Raw genomic sequence first — 16,236 nt, 5'->3', positions numbered from 1 at the left:
GAAAGCAAGCAGCATAATACTGTTAATTTCTTGCTTCACAGGTATGATCTAAACATGACCTTGTCAGTAATGAAAAGAATTTGTGTGCTAAAAATCATAATATTTTGTGTGAATCATTGAAGGTACAGCAATGACTGTTATACTAATCAGAATACTGCAACAAATTTACTGGACATACAACTAGCATATTTACCTCTTAGTTCTCCCCACTGGAGAAAGAAAATCGTTTTTACCTGGGCCTGCGTGAGCACAGGAACTGTTGAATCATTAAAACAATATTTTAGGTTTACATGCTTTTTATCCATTTAAAAAAAACACTTAAATAACAATCAGATTTTCAAAGCTTCTTTACACTCATTTCCCATTTCAATGTCTCTGATAATATTTTCAGAACTCTTAACAGTGAGTTCTTTTGAGAATGTTTTCCCTACATGGGAAGAAATTATTTTGCAAAGTTTCTCCTAATTGATGCTGCTTTCTAAAACTCCTGACTATAATGCTTGCTACCTCTTCCAAAAATAATCTTATGTCCTACTTTTATAATAAATTTGAATTTGATACAAAGTTCTCAGTAGATAAAAAAATTGGATGCAGAAAATTAGTGTAATTTCAGTTATTTATTTTTACTATTATATGCATAATTATTATAATTTCAACTGTTACTATTAAACTATTTTTTTTAATTTTCATTTTTAAAATGTTCTCTTTTTTTTCTTGGTGATCTTATCTTTCACTCCTTCAGAAGCTTTCTTAAGAAAATTAAAATTCAGGAAATGAAAGATGAGATAGAATAGCCATAAAAGATAAAAATTATGTCTTTTCAGAATAAAGGTGTGAGGGCAAATTCTATTCTTCCTTATTACCACAGGATACATTATACTACCCCAAAAACTGTCTGTGTTATGTATAGATGGTGAAAGCATTTATCTTTGTCTACTCTGACATTTTTTGTGTCAGTGTGGACAATTGTCTTTGCATGAGTTAGGCAACCTAAAGGCAATCATTTGGGAGACAAACATATTTTAGGGCATGTTCAGGGAGCTTTTTACATCATCTGTGTTGGATGTCTGCTTTAGAGCTAGACAAGTCATTTGCTAGGGGTCCATAACTCTCTCTATAAAGAAATAATATATAAAAAGTGCTTACATTTGGTTAGATGCATTCCACTTCAAATGTACAGAGAGTAAGCTCTGATTAAAGGTCTTGCTTCAGGCATAGACTCTTGCCTATGACAGTAGCAACATGGTTTTTAGCCAAAGAGAAAGAGGTTTTCCTGGTCTCGTAGATGCAGCTGCATCTGCTTCAACATGCTCTTTCTTGAGGAGCTGCCTACTACAAGACCATTTTTCCCAAATGGATCCTGTTATAGAGATCAAGGAACCTTCCCAGGAATACACATACAGGACTCTGCTGTCTTCCTATGCAACCTCACCCTTTGCTAATAACATAGACTTGGATATTGACAGGAATTAGACTGCATGAAAGTCAGTGACAATTTGTCATTAGACAAAGACATTTGTTCCTATTTTGAGAATGGCAAAATTAAAAGTTTTTCAAAATACAGAGAAGTCTTCAGCTCTCTGTAAATGGTGCTGACAGAAACAGAGCAAGTTCTAGGCTTCTATCAATGCAAGAAAAACAAAATTTTTACTGTTGAGGTGGTTCTTGAGATATAAGAAGGGAAAATATTCAGTGAAAGGTAGAAAGTGAGAGAGGTGAAGAGACGCCTCAGTGGAGAGAAGGAGAGGAGAAAGTAGGTTATCATCAGACTGTGTGGTAAGTGAGGGAACCCATAGGTAGTTTTGTAGTTTTTAATTCTCTCCCAGCCCCTTCCTATCCCCTCACCTTCTTCTACCTGTTTTAGCTGTCCTTTACATCTCTTTGCCAGCTCCCTCTGTTGACCTCCACACATCTCCATAACACTAATGTTATTTAAGCTAATTCTGCATCTCTGGCAATGATAGATAGAAGGCATAGAGGGCATGCTTATGTTAAAACAAGTTGCCATCCTAGGCAGCTGTCAATTCTAACTTTGCAATAAAATGGCCTGTGTCATCCTCTACCATCCTTCTGCATTCAGAAAAGGACAAAGGAAATGGTCGGTACATAACAAAAAGACAGAAGAGAAAATAATAGAAACCCTGTTTTTATTAATTAGAATACCTTCATTTTCTTCTGGCATCGATTTTAGGTACAATATTGTGCTTTACAGAAAAGATTAACAGAATTGTTCAATTGCCTTCAAAATAGTCTCAGCAATTAGACATTCTTTTCATATTTTCAAGTTCTCAGAAGTATACATTGATAATGATTTGCAGCTAGATATATGTTGCAGCACATTAGTTATTAGCAGCAGCTCTAATAAGTTTCTGCTTTGTGTTAAAAAGTCATACAAAGAACACTAGAAAAATTACCTTTATAATTTTAAGGCATATATCATATTTTAATTTAAACTTCACAGCAAAGTAAGTTCTTTGACTTCCTAGAAAAGTTGTCCAATTTTAAATCATGCAAAGATAAATAGCTGGACCAAAATTTTCACTCAGTTTCAGAATTACTCTGAAGTCATGGCCAAAATTTATGTATATTTACATATAACTACAAAAGGTTTTCTCCATCTACTGGGTGCCCCATTATTTTCTGCTTCATTAGTAATAATGCATATTATTCCTTGAGAGATAGCACAAATTATAATTATAGGTTGTTTTGGGGCTTTCATTAGAATCTCCTAGTTTTATGTGCAGATGAATTCAGAACAATCCTTCTTTGGGGGTAAAATTTTCCAAGTTTGGTCTCGCCTAAATGTTTGGCTTGGTTTGCCTTTTGAGGTATGAAAGTTCTGAGGTAAGTAACTCCAGGTGTTTTGGAGGGAAGAATAAATGTAACTCTTCAATCTCACTATAAGCTTCTTTTTTCTTCATAAATTGGTTGCTAGGGAAAAAAATGCCCTCTTAGGCCCTGTGGTTTGGAAGTGAGAGCTTAAAGAAATCAGAGTGTTTTAAACCATTGACTTATATGCTGGCAATGCTGGGATGCTCTGCAGACCACCTAGGTAGCCTCACTGGCCATGGGCCTCTGGAAAGGGAACCCATTCCTCTGGCCTGATTTCCATTCACAGCAGTGAATGTGCCTTTGCTGACAGATTTACAGCACCCAGTGTAAGAAAGTGGCCTCAGCTATCAGACCAGTGGTCCTCAGTACCCATGCTCATGTGGTGCTCAGGGTCAGGCCCTTGTGACCTGACAGATGTGACCCTCTGGCATAGGCTGGAATCTGTTTTTCCTTGCTCCTGTCCTTATTTCTTTCTTTCCTTTATTTCTCTCCTCTTGCTGTTTCCTTTCCTGCCTGGGGTGGTATAGGGTCCTCCCGAATTCTGTGTAACTCCTGCAAGGATGCAATTAGAGGATTGATGGAACAAATGGAGTAAAATCCAAGATTTTACAGTCAGCACAGGTCTCTAGTGCCTGTTTATAACTTTCCCAGACATGAAATACCTTGAAAACTGCACCCAATTTTATGTTTCACTGGGAACCAAACACTTTAACTAGCTGAATAATAAAAGAGAAATGACAAGGCTTCACACCATTCATGGTGCCCCTCACAGGCACCATGGGAAGGGCAGCATATCCTCCTCAGTTCTACTTATGTCCGTGGCACCAAGCAGGAGGCACTGAGCCTTTGCTGTAAATCACTGGCACCCATTAGAGTCCTGGCAGATGAAACCCAGCCCTAAGATACTGGTGAGTGAGTCCATAGTAAAAAAAAACCAAACAATCTTAGCAGCCCTAAGACAACACAGTTATTCTGAAAGTTCTTTTAACCTTCTTGTCCTATGGTTTTCTTCCAATAGGTCTTACCAAGATCTCTACCACAGACTGTCCTGACTTCAGCCAGCTTAATTTCCAGATGCACCTAGGCCAAAAGCTGTTTATAAAGGGCAGGTGTTCAGATTAGCATTGTCCCATAATTTGAACTATTCTGGGATGGAAGCTTGCCAACACTTCCTCTGCTGCCTTGACTGAAGCAAAGGAGGCCACGCTTGTCAGTGGCTCACACTGAGGAAGTCTCTCTCCAGTATTGCTGTTACAAGGCAGAGGTTGTGACAAGTGTAACATAGCCCTAGGCAGAGTCATACTGCTTCCACTGCCACAGCTTTCCCACTTCTTTGCAGGGTTATTTCAACTTGCAAATGGCTGTTTTTGGAAATCGATGTCTTTTTAAAGCCAAAGCTATTACAGAAGAGGATGAACTAACAGTATAAAGATGGTTCTCTGGAAAGATTCACAGCATCATTTTGTCTCATTCCTTCATTAAAATGCTGTATTGGTGATTGGTCTTAAAGAGAATATTATTTTCTTCATCTCCAGAGCTGAGTAAAGAAAAGAGCTGTATGTGAGATATTTGGAAAAGCCTAATGCAAGGACTGTGAGCCTAATACTTTGTAGAAAGTTAAACGCAAACATAAGGAGTGTTTGGATGCACTTTTTTGCATTTTGAGTTCCTTTGTACAGTCCAGCCTACAATTTCCTATCTATATAAACTGCTTGAATTCTGGAAAAGTACTCCTCTTGACATTGCCTAATTATTGTGTAGCTTTTGCTTTATAGGAAATTGAAGTTTGGCTTCATTCCTCTGTGACTTTCAGAGTTTGCATGGGGAGATTTTTGTGACATCTCTCTTGTAACAGAGTGCTGAACTATAGGGATTCCTGCTGAGAACTTCTCTGAAGACTGTAGAGCAGAGAACAACAAATTTTTCTATTTTAAGCTCTCACAAAATCAAAAATCAAGAGGAATGAAGTGAATAAAGTGTATTGTGTCCCTTGACCCACTGACAGGGGAAAAGGCATTATCTGCCATGCCTCCTGCCCTTGAACAGATATGCTCTGAATATTCTAACTTGCAGTGGGCTGTGCTATACATCTTTGTATTGACACATGCCCAAACACATTTCTAGCATCCCTCCATGGCAAACATATTTATGCTTTAATGCCCAGTTGGATAGATAAATAAAGAACTTCTAGGAACTCACCAAAATATCCTTGCCTCCCCACCAGAAATAAAAAGGAAAAAAAAAAGTTTAAATGTTCCAGATACATCAGCATAACATTGTGCTCAATTTGGCCCCTAAACACTGTAGTAGAAGTTTGAGTAAATCTAGCACACAATATTTAACTCATGATCCAAATTGTCTTTAACTTGTCCCATAACTTATAGGCAAAAACTTTTATTTTAGTCCTGGCTGATGGGATAATGTCATGTGGTAAGTATGTGTGGTTCTGCCAGGGAGTGGCTACTACTTGTGAGTTACGTAGTGGGCCCAAACAATTCTCATCCTGCAACACCTACACCACATAAAAATCTGTGGAGTATTCTGGAGTCCTGTATGAACACATATAGTGCTTGTAGGAAGTTGTTCCAGACTAGAGAATCCTCATTTAGATAAAAACTGGGTGACAACTAGCATAGCAGTCTAATCTTGCCTCATTCCATCTCCTTTATGTTTCCATTATGTTACAACAGTATAAACTTCTCATTTTAATAATTATTCTTCTGCTAGAAAATATTATAGGAAGACATAAAATGACATCTGAATGTTGTCCAGTCCTTCAGGTCAACATATCTTCAGCTCCTATTTTTAAAAGCCTATCATGCACAAGGGACTGAAAAGGCAATTAACAACTCTTCCAATATAATAGGTAAATATTTATAAATAAAATGCATGTTATTTACATTTAAATGCCCTGTCAGAGCTGTTCTGGTGTATTGCACTCTGTAAATATGTTTTCAAGAGGATGTCATTACTTTTAATTGTGTTTTGTCAATATTTCTACCAATAAAGATTTCTAAACTGATACCAGTTAAATACATCCAAAGCTGTGATAGACGAAGTTCAGAACAGCGACCTGACACTGACCTCATCTTCTATCTGAAAGCAACAGCAACAGAAAGTGTTGAGAACTAGTTCATTATTCATTTCTTCAGAGGTTCATGCCTTGTTTCAATTTAAGTTGTCTTGTTGGTTTTGCATGGTGATATATTCCTTGGCATGGCAGATGAAGGGGCTGAGTTAAATTCATTTTATTAAGGTCATCCACAGCCTTGAACCTTGATCTCAGTAGTGAGATGCAAGTATTTTATTCTTCTACCTTCTCACATAGAGTGGTAGAACATATTTTTTTTAACTAAAGTCAAGCACTCTTGTGTTGAATGGCCCATAACAGCCTGTCACTGATGTATATATTAAAAATTTATGAAACAAGAAGCCAGAGCTGGTCCTAGAGCGTTAATGCAGGAAACACATTCAGGGACTATGATCAAAACTTTTTAAATATATGTAGTAAAAAAAAAAACTAGAAACTGATGGTCATAAAAGAAATATTTCCAAATTAAATGCTAATATGTTTGAATTCCTTCTTTTTTTTTAATTAAAAAAGATGATAACTTGTTTTACAGGTGATCAAATTCATCATGGGCAGGATGTCCCTTGGTGGATGCAACATTTTCCCTTTCATGTGGTTGTTCTGTATGTGATAACTGCTGTTTTCCACTTGGGTTGTGCACTGTGATCCACATGGGAGGTCTGTTGCACCATTTCCCAGTTTTTTTCATTGTACTCTGAGTTTTTACCAGATTTCTTTCTGCAAAAAATGGAAACGATATTCTTGGCTGAAACGAGCTGCATTCTGGAATCCTGCTGCCTCCCATTGTTTTCAGAAGGCTTTCTAGTTTTTCATCTACCCAGTTGGTCTTGCTATTTTTGTTTATTTTGTTGCTAAAGAGGAATGGGAGGCACATTAGTATTGTCTCCCAATTTTTTGCAATTACTGTTGACAAGCTACTATAAAATTCTGGTATTTCTCAAAAATAGCACATACATTTGAAAGCAACAAAAAGTGAATTGACATTCAGAATGCAGTAAAGAACATAAGAAAATTTGTGAGTAATGCACTGAATTTCAAGATGTATGCGCTCAATTTTCCTGTATTTTAGATTCAAAGGAAATAAACCAGTAATGACTTTACATCATAACTTAAATCAATCCACTTTTCTGATACAAGTCTCCCTAAAGAAAATGTACACTTTGAAAAAGAAATCAATTTTGGTTTGGTAATAAGCTAACTGTTTGCTAAATACAAGTCTAGTGGCCTATGAAAAGTAGAGAGAAAACTAGCCTTCCATGTGACTGCTTTTCTTTAAAAAGAAATAGAAAAACAAACTTCTCTTTCTAATTTTTACCCAAACTCCAGAATTCTGACAGTTTTTACCTCTTCTAATTTTCCTTTATACTGGTGTGTGCCAGCTCTGAGAATTTTAAAAATACTGGTGTGACCAGAAAATGACAGTTCCAATCAAGCAAGGAACAAAATGCTTCATTCTTCCTGAAGAAGTTCACTCCTTGCTTTGGAAACTTTATTCTTTTGCTTAGCTAGAGCTATTGTATAATTTGGATATTTTCCAGTATTTTACTGTTGTATTCAAGAGTACCATCATGATCTTAAACTCTCTTGCAAAAGAAAGAGAGCAGGACAAGAAAGCCAAAGAGGCTGTACCTCTTCTTTAAGACTTCATAGCTCGATAATGATTAATAAAGCATCAATATAAGTGTCCTGATAATGACGATAGTTATTATAATATATATATATATAATAATATATATATAATATATATACATATAAATATTATATATATATAATAATATATCATTATTATATTTTATATATATATATATATATATATATATATATATATATATATATGTAAAAAAAATATAATAATGATAGTGATGGTAACTGTCAGTTAATTCTTTCTGGTAATTCAACTGTCTATCAGGTGATTCAGTCAATAATACACACCCAGGAGGCAGACACATTAATTAAGAAAAACACCAAAAAACAAAAACCAAGCCCCCCCCCCCCAAAAAAAAAGAAAAAACAAACAAACAAACAAAAAAAAACCAACCATACAAAAAAAAAAAAAAACCAAAAAACCCCAAACCAATGAACCAACCAAAACCCCCCAAAAACAAACACTGACAAAAAGCTGCAAATCCAGGCAGGAAAAGCAGCTAATTCTTATAACTGCTATGGTTCCAATTCAGCTATCTTCTATCAGTGATGAATAGAGAAAAAAAAATTATTTGCTATGTGGAAGATGAAAAAAGATGTTTTAGTTTGATTTTTTGCAAGAAATTTATCCTTTCTGTCCTTTGTCATCATAATATCTAGAAACACATAGAGTGCAGTGGTAAAGTGTTTCTGTATGATGGAGAAGAATAGTCTATATTTGAATAAAATAAACACCAAATATAAGTAGATGACTATACAAATAATTTAACTATTTACTAGATAGTAAACTAAAACTAGGTAACTAGAGAAATTAAATCCTTTTTCATCTAGAAAGCTGAGATAACACAAGCCCTATGAGGAATATTTGAAGGAACTGGGATTGTTTAGCCTGGAGAAGAGGAGGCTTAGAGATGACCTTATTGCTCTTTACTACTTCCTGAAGGGAGGTTGTAGACAGGTGGAGGTCGGTCTCTTTCACCAGGCAGTAACTGACAGAAAAAGATGACACAGTCTCACAGTCAGGGGAGGTACAGGTTGGATATTAGGAAAAAAAATTCACCAAAAGAATAAGAAAATACTGGAATTGTCTTCTCAGGGAGGTGGTTGAATAACCATCTCTGTGATTTAGTGTTTAAAAACATTTTTGTGATCTCAGTGTTTAAAAAAGACTGGACTTAGTGCTGTAGTCTAGTTGAGGTGTTAGGGCATAGGTTGGACTTGATGATCTTAGAGGTCTCTTCCAACCTTACTATTCTGTGATTCTGTGATTCAATTATATTTCTCCACAAAATGCTTTATTTTTCAAAGAGGATGCAATACGATCCCTTGGGTAAGTTAAGGCAAAAACATCTTTGATTTGCCTGTTGCATAACTCCAGTATTTGATAATACTGTTGGAGTAGACATGAACATCTGTAGGTAATGCTAGATTTCTTAGTCAAAGGAGAAGAAAGCTGTCATGGTTTGACAGGGAAGTGAATTTTCTCAAGAAGTTGGGGTCAAACCAATCAGTGGTCAGGTTTGCATACTGAGACTTGGAGTAACCACTGAAGGCATTGGACACGCCTCTGAGAACACAGGGGATTAAAAGCAGAGAACTCCCAGAGGAACTTTCTCTCTTTGGTTCCTGTCAGTGAAGGATGCAGACTCTCTCCTGCCCAGCCACAGGCTGGGTGGGGGGAGGGGAAGCCATGTAGCCTGAGAGAGGTAGGCCCAGGGTATGAAGGGACTGGAACCGGGCCGGCCCCTGTGGACAGAAGGGTAGATAAAATCTGAGATGTCTTTGTTCCCCACCCCGCAGAGGGAGAGAGAGTGAAAGAGACAGAGACTGTGCCAGCAGTACGCCGGCAGAGGAGAAGGAAAAGGGGTGGGAGGGGGAAGGTGCCCAACCGTGGGAGCTGGAGTTCTGGGCTGAGATTTCAGATGTCCTGGGAGTCTGAGACTTTTAACCCCTTCTTGGATAATGAAAGCTTTGTGAAATATTAATTCTCCTTGGTCTGAAAGAGAAGAGACAGCCTGGGGCCTGAGGTATCAGAAGAAGATGGGGAAAAAATCCTAGATGGGAGGAGATGATGGAGTGGCTTTTGGTTGGACTTTTCTTGCATAGCCATAGACTGAACCAATTTCTCCTGCAACAGAGACTGCATTTTAGGGGGATGCAATGGTTGGAGCCAAGAGAGTGACTTGCTGCAGCGATGAGGAGGGTGTGGTGGTGCCCTCTGTCTTCAGGAAGAAGATCTCTGTTCTTGAGACCCTCGGCCACAGGGGAGGAGAAAATGGGGGGGACTGTGGTCCCAAAATGAGAAACTGAACTGTTGTTCTTTTGGTCCTTGGCAAAACATCCTTAAGGGAGCCCTATTAGTAGTGTGTCCATGCACGGTGGTGAGAGCACTGTGACATGGAAAGGAGAGTGTCACCATGGCAGATTTTCTCCAGGCGGTGCCATGTGTGACATGGAAACACAGGAGGTTGAAATTGTGTTTCCTGGGGGTCTGTGGTACAAGAGAGAGTCCTCTCTCTCTTGATGGACTGTGTATTGATTATCTGAAGGGTGGTAACTTGATTGAGGGTCCAAGTTTTGTCTCAATGTGCTTTGTTTGAAATTGGGTGGGGGGAGGAGGAATGTTTTGGAAGGTTTTCATCCTGAATTCTGTATGTGTCTTTTATTGTAGTTGTAGGGTAATAAAGTTTTCTCCTTTATTTCTAAGCTTGAGCCTGCTCTGCTCTGTTCCTGATTGCATCTCACAGCACTCATTTGGGGATGGTGTATTTTCATGGGGACGCTGGCATTGTGCCAGTGCCAAACCATGACAAAAGCATAGCCTGATACTGTTTCTCTGTCAGAAATAAGGGTTTCTAGTTGTCAAATTGCTGCAGCTGATTTACTTTTTTTTTAAAAAATCTTATTTTTTCACCACTATTTGAGAGTTAACCTGGAAAAAACAACTTCTTTTGAGATAAATAATGATATTGTAATCACCATGCATCCTTTCATAAGCAAAGAGTCAAACACCTTAAAAATCTGGGCACACAAAAAAATCTTTTCTATATTACAAGCTTCCCAACAAATATAGCTAAAATCCAGAATAAACTGTTCTGGGATATTTAGGTGTTGCTTTTGGGTCAAATTTTTAACTGGAAGATGCAGATTGCATGAGATTTGGACCTGCAGGAATGGCTTTAGGTGAAAATGCTTTCACACATTTATATTGTGCCTGACATTTTTGAGACTAGTTTCTTCCATGAAGTCTTAGATTATGTTGGAGGCTGGAATAAAATCAAGCTCATTCCCAGCATAAAAGACATAAACAAGAGAAAATTACAAGCCTGTATTTTTGTGTAGCTGAAATATGGATTTGGCTTGATTACAGTCTTTATTCATATTAATAAAAACTTATCAAGGAAAGCAAGCTACCAGTTTCAATAGGAGAAAAAAAAAAAACAATCCCAACCACAAAACAACCTAACAAAAAACTCAATGACTACTGTGAATAAGTATTCATCCACAGAAGCAAGTTTTGCACAGTCTAGCCCAGTTAATAGTAAACGATTATAGACACTTGACTATCTTTTGTATGATTCTTAGCCAGAAACCCTTGAGGAAAGAATACTCTGTTTTCCTTCTGGAGGAAAGAAGAAAAGCCAGTTCTGATCAGCCTTATTTGCATGTCATTTACCCATAATTCCACCTGCTAGCTTTTGATTTTTGGATTTATTTGTGCCAGTGGGTGGTTTGGCACATTACTGTTCCCAGGAATAAGAGAGGTATAAAGCTGGTTTGGAAGCTACCTTTTCCTCTCAGCTGTGACAAGTGTAAACTCAGCATAGCTGAATGCTCTGACTTGGCCCCACAAAAATACTTTGGCACTTAAAGTAGCATCAAAGTCCAAGATCCCGTTCAATTTCTTGCTGCCTAACCTTGCAGCTCTTTCCATTTTTTAAGAATAAAAGCTTTTTGATATTTATCTAGGTACTTAAATGTCTCCTTGTGGATGTTCCAAGAATTGCCCACACTCAGACTATGTTGCCCTTTAGGTACCTTGTTTGTATTTCAGACATATAGATTTACAGACTTGAACTTATTTTTTTCACTGTTTCCTTATGGGAAATGTGCTGTGAGCACAATGGTTAGTTTATTAAAACATGATGAGAGCTGATAGTGGATGCCTCCGCTCCTGGGCACTCTCTTCTTCTTCCTCTTTAGCATGTTGAGTCTTCAACTACATGTGCAATTGAATTGACTGAACAGAGAGAACAGAAGTAATTGAGTTATACCAAGAAATACTCTACAGCCGCCCACTGGAGTATGTATCAAAGGATGGTGAGGTATAAAGATTTCATCCCATATGCCTGCTACAAGCTACTTAATATAAAAGGAGCACCTTCAAGAACTGTTGGCATATTTTGCAGGATGCATGTGTGGCTTAGGGAGTTTTTGTAGCTGTGAATTGGAAATGGAAGGGATTGTCTTCCTACAGTCAGAGGTGGATGCCTAATTCACTTTGGTCATTCTTACATATCTACTTGAGAATATTCTGTTCAGCAGTCTGGCTTCCATGGAGCTGTTTTGGGCAGCCAATTCTGCCCGTGGAGGTTGATTAGGGGTGTGACTCAGGTATGAGTACCTTTTGAGGTACTCTTCTTTGTGTAGCTAGCTGGCAGGTTTAGTTATGATATTTACTCCAAGAGAAAGACACTTTGGGTCTTGGCTGATCTAACTAAACCAACCTAGTATGGCTCCATGTTACAAGCATTAGGAACAATTGCAGCAGTTACTCACTGATCAAGTATAAAGGATTATACTGGAGAATCAGACTCCTCATGTCCTCTAAGATATTCTTGTTGCCAATTTTGATTTCCAAAAAAATAGAGTTTAATAAAATTATAGTTGTATAAACTTTCTATCTTCAACAGAATCTGCTGCATATAAATAAGTATTTGCTTTCATCTACACCTGTGTATTTTCTCCAATAAATAGTCAATACATTTTTTTAAGGTTGTTTCTGGTGTTTGGTTCATGGTTGCTGTGGCAAGTAGGTTAACATGTATGTTCATTTGTGTAACTGTAGAAGTAATAGTGGAAGAATGATCAAGAAACATTTCAAAAGTTAATGTGTTGCTTAATCAGATAACAGCCTTAAATATTCATGAACAGTAAATAAAAACCTACACATAAACCAATTTTTCTGACATCACATCTCATCCTACTCACCCGTTCTCTTGTTCCTACTGCTTTCTGAGTATTCACAAATGTTCTTAGGCTTCACATCAGTTTGATCCTAAGTAAATGACACTAAATCCATTTCCTTAGTCTTAGAAATAAGTCTCCCTGACAGGTTCAGTCTGCCACAGACTGGGCACTGACTGTAAGTTTTAAGTGGAATGGAAAATATACTTTCATTGAGGAGAAAACTGCATACACAGAAGGAAGTTACTTATTTTTTTAAAAATGTTCCTAGTTGTTCACTGGTAAATCTGGAAATGTTCATTAATACAACACTGCATGTTTTGCTCAGTTTACACCACTTGGCCAATGAGAAATATCAGGTTACAATTCTTTCAACAATTTGACTCATGCATCCTTTGATGTGGGTACAACAAAACTAAGCAGCAGCTGAGCAGTGATTTGTGCTGGTTGCTTAAAGTGATAGATGTGAGTGCACCTTAATCTTTTTGTGTATCTAGCTCTTCATTGCTAGTTATTTCAACTTGAAGTACTTGGGTTATTATTTGTAGAAGCACTGAACATTCTGTATGTAAGTTCATAGAGAATCTATTAAAAAAAGAGTTACATAGAATTTGAATTACTTTGAAAAAACCAGAGTATTTACCATACAGTACCTTGGCAATAGAAGGGTTATCACTTTTAGTTTAATCTTAATATGTCTTCATATATTGAGTGTACAGTGAAATGAAATAATGCCTGGAGTCACAATAGACTGAAGAAGATAAAAAATAATCCAGCTTTTTCTGAGGACAGATAAAGGCCCAATGGAAAAAAATCCCAAGTACACAATTATGTAGTTAACTATTTCATAATATGCTAGGAGGAGAACTGAAGTTGTTTGAGCTTCTTAAATTGTGGCATTTCTTAAATTTAACTCCCAGGTTTCCAATCTGAAGTACAGTTACACATAACAAAAACATAACAAAACATGCCAGTTATCAGGAATATGCTCATCTGTGTATACAAAAGTTTAATTTTGATATTTATGTCAATAATTTTCTTGACTTCTTTAGAACAAACATTGAGATTTTAAAAGATACTTTCATTATAGCTATGCTTGTGTATTTTAGAGGATGGATTTCAGCTTGAAAGTAGAGTTGGAAAAAGATGCTATGTACAATGATGAGTTGTGGAGTACCAGTATTTCTCCCTTGGAAAGATGTAGTTGGGGAAGGGATGCATAGGCTTATGCCAGTTGTGTTCATTCCAAGGAAGTGGGAATGACCGTGAGAAAGGTGTACAGATGGCCAAGACATTCCAGCACAGGTGAGATTATCATTTATATCAAACTGTGACCTGGAGGCCTGGATCAGTACTTACACCACATATGAATGCCGAAGAGTCTGAATAGCTCATTAGGAAAGAGTGACAAATAACCTTTGATGACCTTGTTGCTACTTGGACTGCAGTTCTGCTTCAGAAAGCTAGGTTACAGACAAAATGGATTTCTCCATTTCTCTGCATATGGCTATATGCATCCTTGGCTTCAGGAAAGCACACTAAAGGCCACCTGGCTGACAAATTAATTTATTCCCCAACTTTTGCTCCAGATTGCTAGTAATTAGAGTGATTTTTCAGTAAAATAATGTCTTAGCTTTCAATTTTATGTTAATTTTTAAAAGATGCTTTGGATACAAGCAAAAATGTTTGTCTTGTTTTTTAGCACAGAGCTTTTTGTTGCACTTCAGTGCATTTTTATTGCTTCTGATCTTAATTGTACCTTCATGTCCAAGAACACAGAAACAATTTTGTCAGCAGCATCTTGACCTAGTATTGGACATTACAGTGTATAAAAAAGTAGTTCTATGTTCATGTCACTGTGCAAAACTTCACTTTAGATATCATGGCAATATCATGGCTTTCACACTCTAATTCATTTACATTATGTAACTACACAGTAAACACTAATTATTTTCATTTGAGAGTTGTGGAAACTGAGGCACAGAGCAATATGTTGCCAGAACTTCTTTAGAAAGGTAGGGATTAAACCTAGGTCTCCTGAATCCATTTGTGAGTCATGGTGCAGTCTGTCTAAGGAGATGGCTGTGCCCTGCATCAGCTGAATCTCCCAGCTGCTTTGAAGTGCATGATCTCTGCAGCTTTTGAAGAATAACTTTTCAGAGAAAAAAATAAAAAGGTGCATGCATGAATAAAGATTGAAGGGCAAAGAAGGCACAAAAAATAAAGCTTTTCTTCCAGTTTATTCCAGAAGTAAAACAAAATATTGAACTGCTATTCCCTGAAAAACTGAAAATGTTCATTTGGGGCCCAATTGTGTTTGGCTGTAAGGCACTAAAGCACTTCCTCTGACTAGTAGAAGACAAAAAGTGCCAGAAGACTGCACAGCCATTGTTTGTCCCTATTTTGGTTGCTTATAAACCTTGTACATGGTCCACATAGGGATTATCACAGGCTGTTAAAAAAAACAAAACAAAACAAAACAAAATTTGACATTGTTTACATATTGTTTCCATTCCCCAGCTAAGAAAGCCTCAGAGAAATGAAGAATTGTATTCTGTTTTTCCAACCAAAGAACGGCTCAATTTAGCTTTTGTCAAAAACACTTTCTCTCATATCATTGTTTTCCATGAAAGTTGCTCATTTGAGTATTGCTAAAATACATACCTGCATTGCCATCTGACTGCACAAAATCACTGTCTGAGGACCATGGTAGCAAAAAGGGTTTACTGTATTCCAGTAGGTTTTGGAGAAGGATCAGAGAGAGCTGGTATTTTAATGCAATTACCTGGAGTTAGACATTCTCTCTTACTTGTCTATTCTTTGTGTTAGGCTGTGATTTGGTTCTGAAAAGCATTTTTTACTTTCTAAGTTACTGCTTTGGCTGAGCAGGTAGAAGAAGTCTGCTCTCCTGAGGCTGAAGATCATCAATTCTATTTCCAATTCTGAATGTGTAAGGTTGCCTGACAAACTTGCTGTTCAGAAATGGACCCAGATTCTTACAATGGTAAAGATAGTACTGTTTTGTTCCAGAATTTTGTACTTCAGGGCAACACATCCTACCTAAATGGAAAGGAAAATTAAAACCGAAACTGAACCTTGAATTTCTCAGATGGAAGGCCAGGTGAACTCTAACACATGAATTTCATACATTTTCAAAAAGTTATAAAAAATTTCTTCACATTTTACTGATTCTTATGCTCAGCAATTCTACCATATAAAGTTACAGTATAATTTCACTGATCTGACACATCTTCCTTTGAGATTGGGCATAGTGGTCTTTTTAGCTTTTAAAGTTGTTTTCTTTAGAATGTTGGAAAGAGAAGCAGACTTTTAAATCCACTGCCATTTTAATGGAAAAATCATACACCAGCTGGTTCAAATTGTATGCAAAATGCAACATGTGTGGCTGTGCTGTTTTAGAACGTGCTTATGTGATTTGCTCCTACAATTAATCAATGAAAATTAAGCAGTTTGGGAAATAG

This window comes from Vidua chalybeata, chromosome 1 (genome assembly GCF_026979565.1).
Source record: "Vidua chalybeata isolate OUT-0048 chromosome 1, bVidCha1 merged haplotype, whole genome shotgun sequence".
In the NCBI taxonomy this organism is placed as follows: domain Eukaryota; kingdom Metazoa; phylum Chordata; class Aves; order Passeriformes; family Viduidae; genus Vidua; species Vidua chalybeata.
The sequence above is the reverse complement of the archived record's forward strand: the minus strand, read 5'-3'. Positions refer to the sequence as shown.